Source organism: Lycorma delicatula, chromosome 4 (assembly GCF_047948215.1).
Source record: "Lycorma delicatula isolate Av1 chromosome 4, ASM4794821v1, whole genome shotgun sequence".
Classification (NCBI taxonomy): domain Eukaryota; kingdom Metazoa; phylum Arthropoda; class Insecta; order Hemiptera; family Fulgoridae; genus Lycorma; species Lycorma delicatula.
Window position 1 is genome coordinate 194,558,370 of NC_134458.1, and position 12,093 is coordinate 194,570,462.

A 12,093-nucleotide genomic window follows, 5' to 3' on the forward strand; every position below is an offset into this window, starting at 1 on the left:
TTTGTTTACCCGTACAAACATAAACCCTCTTCGTTTTTATTTAATACTCGTATTTTTAATTTTTTGGTGACGGGGTGGATATTTATACAAATATTTGTTATTTGTGATTTTGATAACAACACTTTATTTTTGATAAGAAAAGATTTTTGTTCAAGTGCTCCAGTAAAGATTTGTAATTTTCTTTCGGCCAAAACACCCCCACAGGCTTTCCCAATTTTTGAAACATTTAATACATTTCCCCCACCTTGCAGGTAGTTCCTCTTACTGAATTTGAAGAAAATCGGTCAACGAGGTACAGAATTACAAATACAGGCCAACATACTTACGTACATTTGCACAATCATCGGTTTGACAAAAATAATTTTTATGGATTTCGAAGCAGTGGAATAAACATTCTTTGGAAAATTATTTATAATTTATTTCAATTTATTTTTTTGTTAAAAAAATATATTTGAAATGTCTCCGTAAGCACTAAAACAAAAAAAGAAGATATTTCTAGATTTTTTTTTATCGATCTATATACTTTCCCGTTATAGATGTAACTGTTATAACAGCATACGACTCTATAACCGGGAAAATAAAAAGACTAACACTGTTTGAAGAATTTTCCCATTATAAAAATCCTTTTACACTCTTATCTTTAGAATAATATCTACTTTTTCTTTAAACAACAAAACAATCAATTGTGGAAAATAAAAACCCGCCCGATGAATTATGAAAAAATTAAATTTTAAATTAAAAAAAAAGGCTGATAACAGAGTTGTACGACTTTCCCGTCACGCGGCTTCTTTCTGAAGCATGGCTTAGACAAACTTATACATACAATTTTACTTAAAATATTTTTCATTTTATTCAAATATAATATTTTTTTGTTATTTTAATTTAATGATTATTACTAAAGCGCGCGCATACCGTATTTCATTCGCGCGAGTGTGGCGGTACCAGCGGCAACTTTAAATACTTTTTTACACTTTAACCATTTTTAATTTATTTAATTCTACTGCTCTGCTGTGACGTCACAAAATAGCAGACGACTACAGCTGCTGTACATCAGTGCTACACTAGAGTTCCTTGTGTGGAAAGGGGCATTAATGACGCACTATACCCACTTAGCCACTAGTTTATTTAGAGGAAACAACGATATATCCCATTATTTGGGAAACCGAGATCAAGAACCATGTAATGTGATGCACATATATGAAATTGTAAGATTCCCTCTGTACCTACCGATGCTGTATATTACATATGTATACTGGGTCTGAAAGGTTTAAGACTAGTTATCTCGATTTCTGATGGTTTTATTAGCTGTACTACATATCTCGTGAAGAAACACAAATTACCTGTCCTTTAGAAGACCATATAATATCACCTAACGTGACATACAAATAGAATATCAGGATTCTCGTTGTCCCTACCTACCCGACGGACGGCAAAAATATTGTTTTTGTCAATTTTCAACAGATTATTGTGTCTAAAAAAAGTTTTTATCACCATGGTATCACCGTCAAAAACATCTTAATTCCCCCCCGAGGGGAGAAGATCCCACCTCGTAGCGTGTCAGGTCGCTACACCACCTCCCCTCCCCCGTTCCATGCCAGTAATGGTTTTAACGGAGGACATCTTCTTGCCCTCAAACTGTAACACATTCCACAGTGTACACGGGGAGATGCCACCGATGCAGATGCCCCGAGGGACATCTACATCGGTAATTTGTCACGAGAGATAGTATGAGTCCTGTCTTCCGAAGAAGAAAGCTGACACCTAACGCTACCACGTAGCCCTCAAAACTTAGCAAAAGCCTAAAACCGCGGAGAAGAAGACCCCGCGCCTACCCCAATCAGTCTAAATTATTCCATAGATGCATCAAGTACGCCACGACAGCATATCTATCAGCAATTTTTGGTAACCGCAACGGATCGTATGAATTTAAGCGATTGGAGCACAGCCGCTAGATAAACAATAAACCAAGTCCCACACCGTCAAAAACAGCTACGTCGACTGCAAGAAGATTTATTTCAATCAGATTAACAGGAAAAACGTTATGCGCGAACAAACATAAAAGAACATTAATAGGCCGAAAACATAACCTCCTTTTACTTTCCTCTTTAGGTAGCACTATAGCAGAGATATAGCTCTAGAATGGAAAGTACTAGATTGAAAAATTATTGTGCAAAAACTGTGGGACCGATTTTGTTGAAATTTGGCGTGTTGCTTTATCATATCAAAAAGATTTTGAGGTAAAATCTAAAGGTCTTATATAAGTACTGGAAAAAAATTTCTCAAAAAATGTTGTTTTCATTTTTTTGACAGCTATTGCTATATTTGCATGAATAATAACGTATCTTTTGATTTGCAACCGATGATATTGTGTGTAAAATTTAATAACAAAACTTTTTCCCCACTTGAACTTTTGTCTAAAATGAACAGTTAAAAAAATGTATATTTTGCGATTTTTTAAAAATCATCTTTAATAAAAATTTTAGCACAGTTTTATCAACTAGGGCATAACAAAATAATCATTTTTCATGATATTCCGGAGACATTAAATAAAAAAATAAAAGACCATATATGCCCATTTTAAAAAAATACCGTCTGGACTAATACAGTTTCAAACGATATGAAGTTACACGAGATTATTAAAAAATTAAATAAATAATTAGATCGATAATTATGCAATTAACAAACCTGTCAGAAATAAATATAGAAGTTAAAATCATAAGAGGAGACAATAATTAGAACATATGAAGGATTAAATATAATAAATTTAGAAATTAAAATATTAGTTTAGGTTAACACCAAACCTGTTAAACGAGGTAGTTAAAAAGAAAAACAGATGTGAATGTGTAATAAAAGGTGGTAAAGAGCCAGACAGTTACGGTGTAAACGAGGGAAGAAATAAAAGAGGGGAAGTTGTGAAACATTAATGAACTACTGTATTCTCCAAAGCATCATCAAAAATCTAAGTGCAAAGTTCGTAGTGTTTGATGATTATATATTCTACCGTGCGTTCACGTGAGAGTGAAAATGTATATCGGTTAGCGAAGTACACAATACTTAGGCAACGTAAAGTAAAGCACGAGGCCGATTCTATCCTGTTATCAAAACAACGATGAAAGCGGGGGAGTCGGGTGCGTTTGATAGCGCCAAATAGAGCATCAGTTGTGAAGGGTTTGCAATCTTGTACCATCTGGCAATCTTGTACCATGTCAATTCCGCTCAAGGTCGTACAAAAACAATCGTATCCAGCGAGCCGCCACTCTCCTGAACCTCTGTTGTATTTTTATTCGATTCTATCGATCCTAAATCTCTCTTATCTCTTTTTAATTCTCCACATTGATCCCATCTTTATCACCTACACCGTTTTTATTTGTTTTAATTTATTCGCTGTCTTAAACGTTACAGGATATGTCACAGAAAGAAAATAAAAACACATCTATCTTCTTTGACCAACTTTTATAAAACTGGTGTCTCGTAACGCGGTTTTTCCACGAAAGATGTGTTACATTCTCGTAAATCTGTTTACTATGAAAAAACAAAAGATTGACAATTTTTTTAATAAAAACGAACACAAATGATAAATTAAACGTATAGATACAAAAACAAGAAAATAATTCATAATAGCTAACAAATTATAAAACAATGTTTAATACACGTTAATAATAGTTATGGAACCCATAAATAATTTTTCGACAATGTAGCACAAATATGAAATTTACCGACCGCTTCTATTTTGAAACGATCTATTTTTACTTTTTACACGACCACCCAAAACGGAATGTAATGTAGTTAAGGTTTATGTTTGTTCCACTGTAGTAGCTCAATGGCAGAGCCGATTTAGATGCATGACTTTGCGTTGGAATGCTTACGTTACCGGCAGTGACATAGGCTATATAAATATGTATATATATATATATATATATATATATGCAGTAGTAGAGATTTACTGGTTAAAGCACAAATTTTAATAAATTGAAATATTGAACTGTGAACTGTGAGTCTCTATCACTGTGTGAGCTGGATTTGAAGTAAATGATTCAAATGAATTTAACAAATAAAATTACAAAAATAATAAAATTAAATTTACGTTAAACAAAATAATATTAAACATATTTTTTAAAAATGTCTGTTTAGCAATAATGGGCTTTCCGTGGGCACTGCGTGTGAGGCTAGAGGGGTGAAGTGATGCGAGCACTTCGTGCGAGGCCTGACCGATCACCTTCAACTGGTACCAAACGGGACCTCTGGGGGCTGTTTTTGGAGGTGCAATAGGGTACTCTTATAATACCTATGCAAACAATCGTTCTATTTTCAAAATTCAATATGGGTATTTGTTATTAGGTTGAATCCTAACTTTTGCACGCATCAGGTACACTCTCTATCAAACAAGATCACGGTTATTCGGAAATCTTGTTATATCCTTGCAACCGATCTTCCGATTTTCAAAATTCAAATGGAATATTTGCTAGTATAATACAAAATCGCGATGGAACAAAACAGGAACAAAGATTAACTGATATACTCAGAAGAATCGATTGGCTTCCGCTACGTCGAGACCAGATTGAGACCAGTGAGTTCCTACAAACGGTCTTCGTAGTTTGAAAACAGCACGATTAGTGGTAATGCTGTTGGCATTGAATTGAGGATTGAGCTCACTACTGTCGAATTTGATGCTTTACGGGGTCAGGGCAAAGGAGAACGACGTATGTTGTCACCAATATTTTGCTGGGATGTGACGGTACAGCAACTAAATTGAACTAGAAAAAAACAAGTTATGTAAATAAAGGACTAAACATCGTTATGTAAACGATGTTACGTAACATCGTTATGTAACATCGTTAAATAAAATAATTGGCGACCGATCAACTATCAGACAGTTTTACGTAGATTTCATAAGAAAGCTACCTATTGTAATAGTAGCATGATTCTTTTTCTGGAAATTTTCGATATATCTTCGCGTTTCACATCCTCTAGATCCAAAAACCACCGTCAGGTCAAAATTTTATATATACATTTATATATCTACCTTGTCTATCTATCTATATATACTATATATATGCATGTATATATTTCACTTTCTTGTGGACTATGCCGTAATTTTGTGCCAATCACTTTCAAATAGCTGCATAAAAGTAACTCGTCCCAAAATCTCTGTCGAGTTCGTTAACGGCCAAAATTGGACCATGAGGGTGGAAATGGGGGAGCTTTTTGGAAAAAAACAAAACATCGCTATAACTTTCCTATTAAGTAAAATATCGAATTTGTTTGAAGTTCTATTATTCTTTTGATAAGGGGCTAAAACTTATCTAAGTAAAGTTATTTGATATCACTAACAATTGGCTCAGGGGTTGGAAAAATGGGGTTTTGAAGAAAAAAAGCCACACCTCCCTTAATAGGCATAGTATCGAATCGGTTTAAAATGGTCTTTAGTCCTCTGAAAATTACTTAAAACGTTTATCTGAAACAATTTTTGATATGACCAACCCTTACGGCAAAGGAGACCAAAATGTTGCTGGAATTGAAAAAAGATGAGGCGTGTTGTATGCTAAACGTATAAAACTTTTTTCATATGCAACTATTGTCGTATTGAGTAAATTTGAAGCTTTTCTTAACTATAAGGTGGAAATATTTTTTATCTCCTACTTAGCTCTGCTGAAATCTACCTACGCCTTCTGGCGTGCCGAAAGAGATATTTAATGTTGTATAAATAGCTGGCATTTAAAAGTACTCACCAGGTCTTACATCGATAAGACAATTTTGTCCTTCAACGAAAATATTTAAATGCAGTCGGGGGCTCTGAATAGTAATTGTTCTATATTAAATGGTTCTGCATAATAATTATTCTATATTAAAGAGCCCTCCGACTCCATTTGAATATTTTTATTGAAGGACAAAATTTTCTTTTCGCCTCTCATTATTTTATTTAATTAAATAGTGCATAACGATTTTTAGTCTTTTATTTCTATACCTTGTTTTTTTTTTTTTTTTAGTTCGACTAATTGTCGCTTTTTTAGTTCAATTTATTTTTTTTATTTTTTGGCAGTAGTGTTGTTTAATTTTTGTAATTGTTTTTATTATTCTGTATGAGACCACTACACACCGCTCCATAATTTTAAATGAAAGCGGTAGGATAATGATCGCATCATTTTAAAGGTCACTGAATAAAAAAATTGTTGTCAAACAAAACATTCAGCAACGAAAACCCAAAAAAAAAAAAAAATAAAAATAAATGGTAGCCCTTTAATATTTTTCACATTAAGTTTCAAAAATGATTTCCAGCACTTCTTAAAATAATTGTTCGATAGTGAAACAATATCATCACCACCAGGTCCACCCAGATTTAGGTATGGGAAAACTGGGAATTTGCCCAGAGCGACAAATTTGGGGGGCGGTAAAAATAGTGGTAGAAAAAAAACCTTTATAAAAACAAATAAAAACTTATAAAACATCAACGGGATCGTACATTTTCTACACGCTGCGGGCACTTAAGAAGTTAGGCGACCCTTCAATGTCTTAAATTAAAGCACGTGGTGGGGGACATGTATTCGGAGTGCTTCAATAGCATCTCCGAAATGCGCAATAAATGTATTCGAGGACTTAAACATGTTTTTGTCGGCAAGCATTGACGCTTTCAAGTGTCATACCGCAAATATGGTTTACTTTCCCTCCTAGATAGCGCTATAGCAGAGCTGTAGCTATAGAAGGAAAAGTATGGTAATCGGTTCAAGTTGGGCATATGCGGTTTTCATTGGATCTTGTTGTTTTCACACCTAAGGAAACAAAAAACCAAAAAAACCGGATGGAAATTTTCCGGATTTTAATGTAACTGTGTGCGTGTGTGCGTGTGTTTCGGTATTCATCTCTAAAATCACCTTGTATCTATAAAACCATTAGACCGATTTTGACCAAACTTATTCAGATTACTTCTATACATGGGGCGTTGATGCCATTAAATTTTCAACTTAAAAGGTCAAGGGGTGAGGGTGTAGAGCAAGGTCACCCTGAGTATCTCGAGACTTCGCCTAATTAAGGTCATATTTTTCTTAGGCACATTTCATAACAATTAAAAACTAACCATATTTGCAAAAACAATTTGCGAAATCGCACCCCCAACCCCAAAAAATGCTGTTGTGATCGTCTGCTATGTTGTGACTTGATAGGTGATCTGTAGAGTTAAATAAATGAATTATATTTAAAGTATAAAAAAGTAACTCGGTCTAGCTATGTCTCAAACTCGATCAGCCGGTCGACTCAGTATACCTAGAATGTTAAGTCTAACAGCTATACCAGTTTGCCGACCGTACAAGCGAAATTTTTTCTATACAAGTTGTAAAATTACATTAGTTCAGTTAATGCCCACCGCTAGTACCACCACACCCGCGCGGTATGCGCGCGCGCTTTAGTTAGCATCATTGAATTAAATAAATGAAAAAAATATATTTAAATAAAATTAAAAGTATTTGAAATTAAGTTTTGTTTGTAACCCATGCTTCAGAAACAATCCAAAGTTGTAGGAATTTCCAGTAACGCAGCTTAGCCGCGTGACGGGAAATAATATATATAAATATAAATAATTATATTTATGATATAAATATAATAGACCTTGTTGATGAGTCATCAGTTTTCTGCATATTATTAAAAAAAGGATGGCCGTAAGGGAAGTGTTAAAATGCATCGCATCATTAAAATTTGGGCCGAACATTAATGCGGCTCTTAGAATTATACTAACTTAGCGACTATTCGTAGCAGCAAGTGGTGAAAAAAGTTTTTTTAACTAAAAATGATTAAAAAGTGTGAAATCCGACAATGGTGAAGGTTGGTTAAGTGGATTGGCTGTGATAGCTATTGATTATGAGTTATGTTTCAAAGAACTTATACGAAGTTTTTAGAAAAAATAGTGAGGAGAAAATTTTTTAATATCGAATTTAATTTAAAAAAAAAATATATATTATTATTATTATCCATTATATGTTTTATAAAACCAATTTATTTATTTCATGTTTTAATTATATATATATATATATATATATATATAATAATACAAAACGAAATCTAGAATCCCGGGAAAAAATTCGTTAGATGTACCGTTATATACGAAGTGTAAAACGCTAATTTTTCCAAAACACTAAGGCAATTCCGTTTTGACATTGTATACGACACACGAAAGAAACAGTACAGTTCTGCATAACGCGTATAACGTAATCCAAAAACAGAAACGGACTGAATTAATCCCAGAAAAAATTATTGCTGAACTGTATGCATCCCCTCAACAATACAGGGAATATGTGTTAAATGTTTTCTAACAATTCTATTTCTTATTCTATGCACTGCAGATAAATGTCTAATTTAGATAAACAAGTAAAAGTTTACAAATTATTTTAATGCTCTGCGTTGGTTAAGGGATTTCGGGAAGTTTCGCTACTTTTATCTATAGGCAGACAGTAACTGCAGAAAATGTTTTTAAAACTTTTGTTAGAATTTTACTGTTAACAGGTTATAAGAATATCTTGGCAATTTTTGCTTTACCAGTTCAATAAAACTAACCTGTCATTCTTGACTATCGTCAAGAATACCTTAATGTCATCAATTTAAAAAAAACATTTCGTAAAAATTGCTATTGTTCCTTACTGCTGTATTATGTTAATATGTAGTATGTAACCATTTCCTTATATAGAGGTATGAATTCGTTAAGTAGAGGTAAATTTATACGCAGGTTTTATTAAAATGTAACGGTGCAATAAATAAATTTGTAGAATCAAGGTTTTTGTAAAATCAAAGTTTGTTATATAGAGATTAGACTATATTAAGATACCGAATAACATTAAAAGATTTAATGTACAAAAATTAAATTTAAAGACAGACACCATCAAAAATAAAAAATAAAAAATAAAAAAGCCCAGTTAGAATGAAATTAAAAGTAAATTAATTAAATCCGCAATAGAAACCTTTTCCCAAGTCAAAAGAAAGAAGCAAACTTGGTGAAATAATACCTGCGAAGAATCTCTTGTTGAAAGAGAAAAACTATGGAAAAATATAATTCCAGCTCGAAAAAAAAATACTAAAATTTGGACAGAAGTTAAAAACTAATCGTCAAATATTTTTAGAAAAACAAAAAGAAATTTTGAAAAACAAAGATGCCGAGAATGGAAGGGAATTTTACTAAAAATAACACTAGAGGATTTTACCAAATCTTGTTAGTTTAAAACTTTCCATTTTTAACCCGATCTGCACAAATTTTAAAAACAAAGAAGGGAAATTAATAATGAATAAGAATGAAAATTTAAGAAGACTAGCCAGTTATTTCGAAAAATTATCAAGTTGCCTGGATCCCAAAGAAACGTTTAATTTTGTTCAAAATAGCGAAAAAAGCAAAAATTTGCAACCTCCAGATTTAAAAGAAATTAAAGCGATCATAAAGCTTTAAAGAATAACAAAACTTGTGAAGAAGATTGTGTAGGAGCAGAAATGTTAAAGTATGCGAGCAAAAGTAGACTCCAAATTGCAAACTATTTTAAAAGAAGTCTGGGAAAAAGAGAAAATCCCGAAAGAATCGAAAAACGCCTTAATATATCCACTCCATAAAAAAGGAAATAAAATAGATATTAATAAATAAGAGAGGGATCTCACTTCTACCAGTTCCGTAAAAAATTACAGTATAGCCGATAACAGAAGTAGATTGACCCGGAAGAAGTAGCCCGGAATAAATATTTAAATTTAAAAAATTTTACACTACCAAAAAATCCTTCTAGAAGAAACTAAGAAAGAAGAATGAAAGTTGACGCGTCAACACGGACTAGAATCCGGTCCGACCGAGCCCAGCTGAGATGCAGCTGCAAAGACAGTCCGAGGGAAGAAAGTCCCATAACTTCGCCTCACGAAACACCAATCATCCTTTCCCAATACTTACAATTGTGTCCCAGCCAGTACATGCGATTCCCTCCGGAAGGGAAGCGCATTGCTTTCTCCAAACACTAGAGTCCCCGAAAGGCGTATTCATGTTAAGCCGAAAGGCGCTAGCACCGAAAGGACTTCAGAAGCGGACTGAAGTAGAATCACCCTGGGAGTACGAAGCTCATATGCGCCTCTCACGCTCAGCCACAGTCAACAATTTCTCACCGGTCTAAATGATTGTAACGCAATAATTAATTCCGCCATATATAAAACAAAATAAATATAACCGCCACTAAATAAATAATTACCCGTCCGATAAAAGAAAGGTACATCAGCAAGGGACTTTTGTCCAGGTTATGCAATTATTTCGGAGATAAAAATCGGGAGAATTTTTATCTCCTATTGTTGCATTCGGTTAGAGCTAAATAGACGGGAAAGCAAAGATAAAATCAAATATATTTAAAACGATTGACCAAGTTGACCCGGATGTATTCTACCATCTGTTGAAGCTACCAGCGTCGCTCCCTAACGGGGATTATCGTTGATGATGTGGGCGCTGAGCGTCTGCGGATCTACCGGCGCGCCCGTAATGAGTATTTCATGCCATCAAGGAAGCAATGATCCGGCGCAATATGATCACCGTTCCGTTCCGGTACTGGCCCGGCCCGAAACCGCACCCCAAATACCTCTGCCTCCCGGCCTATTCGCAATCTCCATATGGCTGCCCGAACTTTCACCACTAAATCGATTGGGAGAGCCTTTCCCAGTACGGTGGTAGCCTCGTAGGAGGTTGTTTTAAAAACAGCAATGCGTACGATTAAGGCTCTGCGCTCGGCACTCCTTAAATTTTGAACAAGTGCTCTATTCATATCCAACCTTTGTGCCAAAACAGGCGCCGCGTAAGAGATCATGCTTTCAAAGACACCTCGGTACACCATGTACATTAATCTATCCGAGCAATCCTCCTAAGTTTGTGCATCACTGAGACGGCGTCCACCGCTACTTGCCTAATATGATATCGGATTTTCCCCGTCACGCAAAGTTTTCGAGAGACAGGCATTTATAATTTCAAATATTTTTAATACTTTCTGCATTCTAACTACACAATATACAAACAAACACATGACTCACACAGAAAGGAAGAAATGACGATTTTCTGCTATCTTTCGCCTTTGGAACATCCTTCTTGATGAACATTAATCGGCCAGCGTATTAGGATCTCATTTGCCTTGATACCTCTTTTCCATAGCTGAAATCTCCTGCTGAAAGTGTTCCCTATGCTTATCGCTCACCAAGATTTTCCGGGGAGAAATTTACATTCAAATGCAGGAATTGTGCTTTTAAGGATATATTACAACCCTGATATTTATAAGATGTTATAAGATCGTTGACAATATCACGGTAATTTTCCGCCTTTCGATTTTCCAAAAACTCTGAGTAACCTTTTTGAATGCTTGTCAAGCTACTTCCTCCAATGGATTCAATAGTTCCTCAAACTTTACATCATGCATTAGTGATCGTATTTGTGACCCACAAATATTCCTTCTTATATTTTTGCATCACTAATTGTAGGAAACTTCTGTTTTAAGTATATGTAACCAGGAGTATTGTCTATGGGTTTGACGAAATTCTTCATTAACCCTCGTTTGATATGTAACTGAGGTAGGTACACATTTTTAGGATTACACAATGGGTCATGTTTCACATCTTTCTGTTCAGAAATGAGTGATTCGCGTTTAGGCCATTCTTTTCAAATGAAATGGGTTTTTCTGTCCCTCCTATCAAATTTACACAAAAAACAAAAGTACTTTGTATAACCAAAATGCAGACCAAGAATAAGTGCAATTACCTTCAAATCACCACAGATATTCCACTCATACACTGCATATTGAAGCTTTTCCAACGTAAACTTAAAGTTTTCATATGTTTCTTTCATACTAGCAGAGTGAGCCGCAGGTACCTATGGGAATTTATTGCCATTATGTAGAAGTATCGCTTTTAAACTAACTTCAGAGGAATCGATGAACAAGCGCCCTTCTGTTGGATGATGTCCTTTACAATCAGTCTCCGTAAGAGAAGAAATGTCATTACAAAACACTAAGCCATTTTCTTTAGAAAAATAATTTTTAAATTCAGAATGGCTATTACGATAAGTACATATCTTTGTATTCTTTTGATGAAGATTCCACCCCATTAGCTGGGAAG

At 34.4% G+C, this 12,093-nt stretch overlaps 1 protein-coding gene across 1 annotated transcript in view; it reads left to right on the forward strand.

Annotated features, from left to right (window-relative positions):
- The window catches only part of LOC142323004 (sodium- and chloride-dependent GABA transporter 2-like), a 140,055-nt gene that overhangs the window by 25,636 nt on the left and 102,326 nt on the right, over positions 1–12,093 (forward strand). The gene's annotated exons all lie outside the window — the stretch shown is intronic.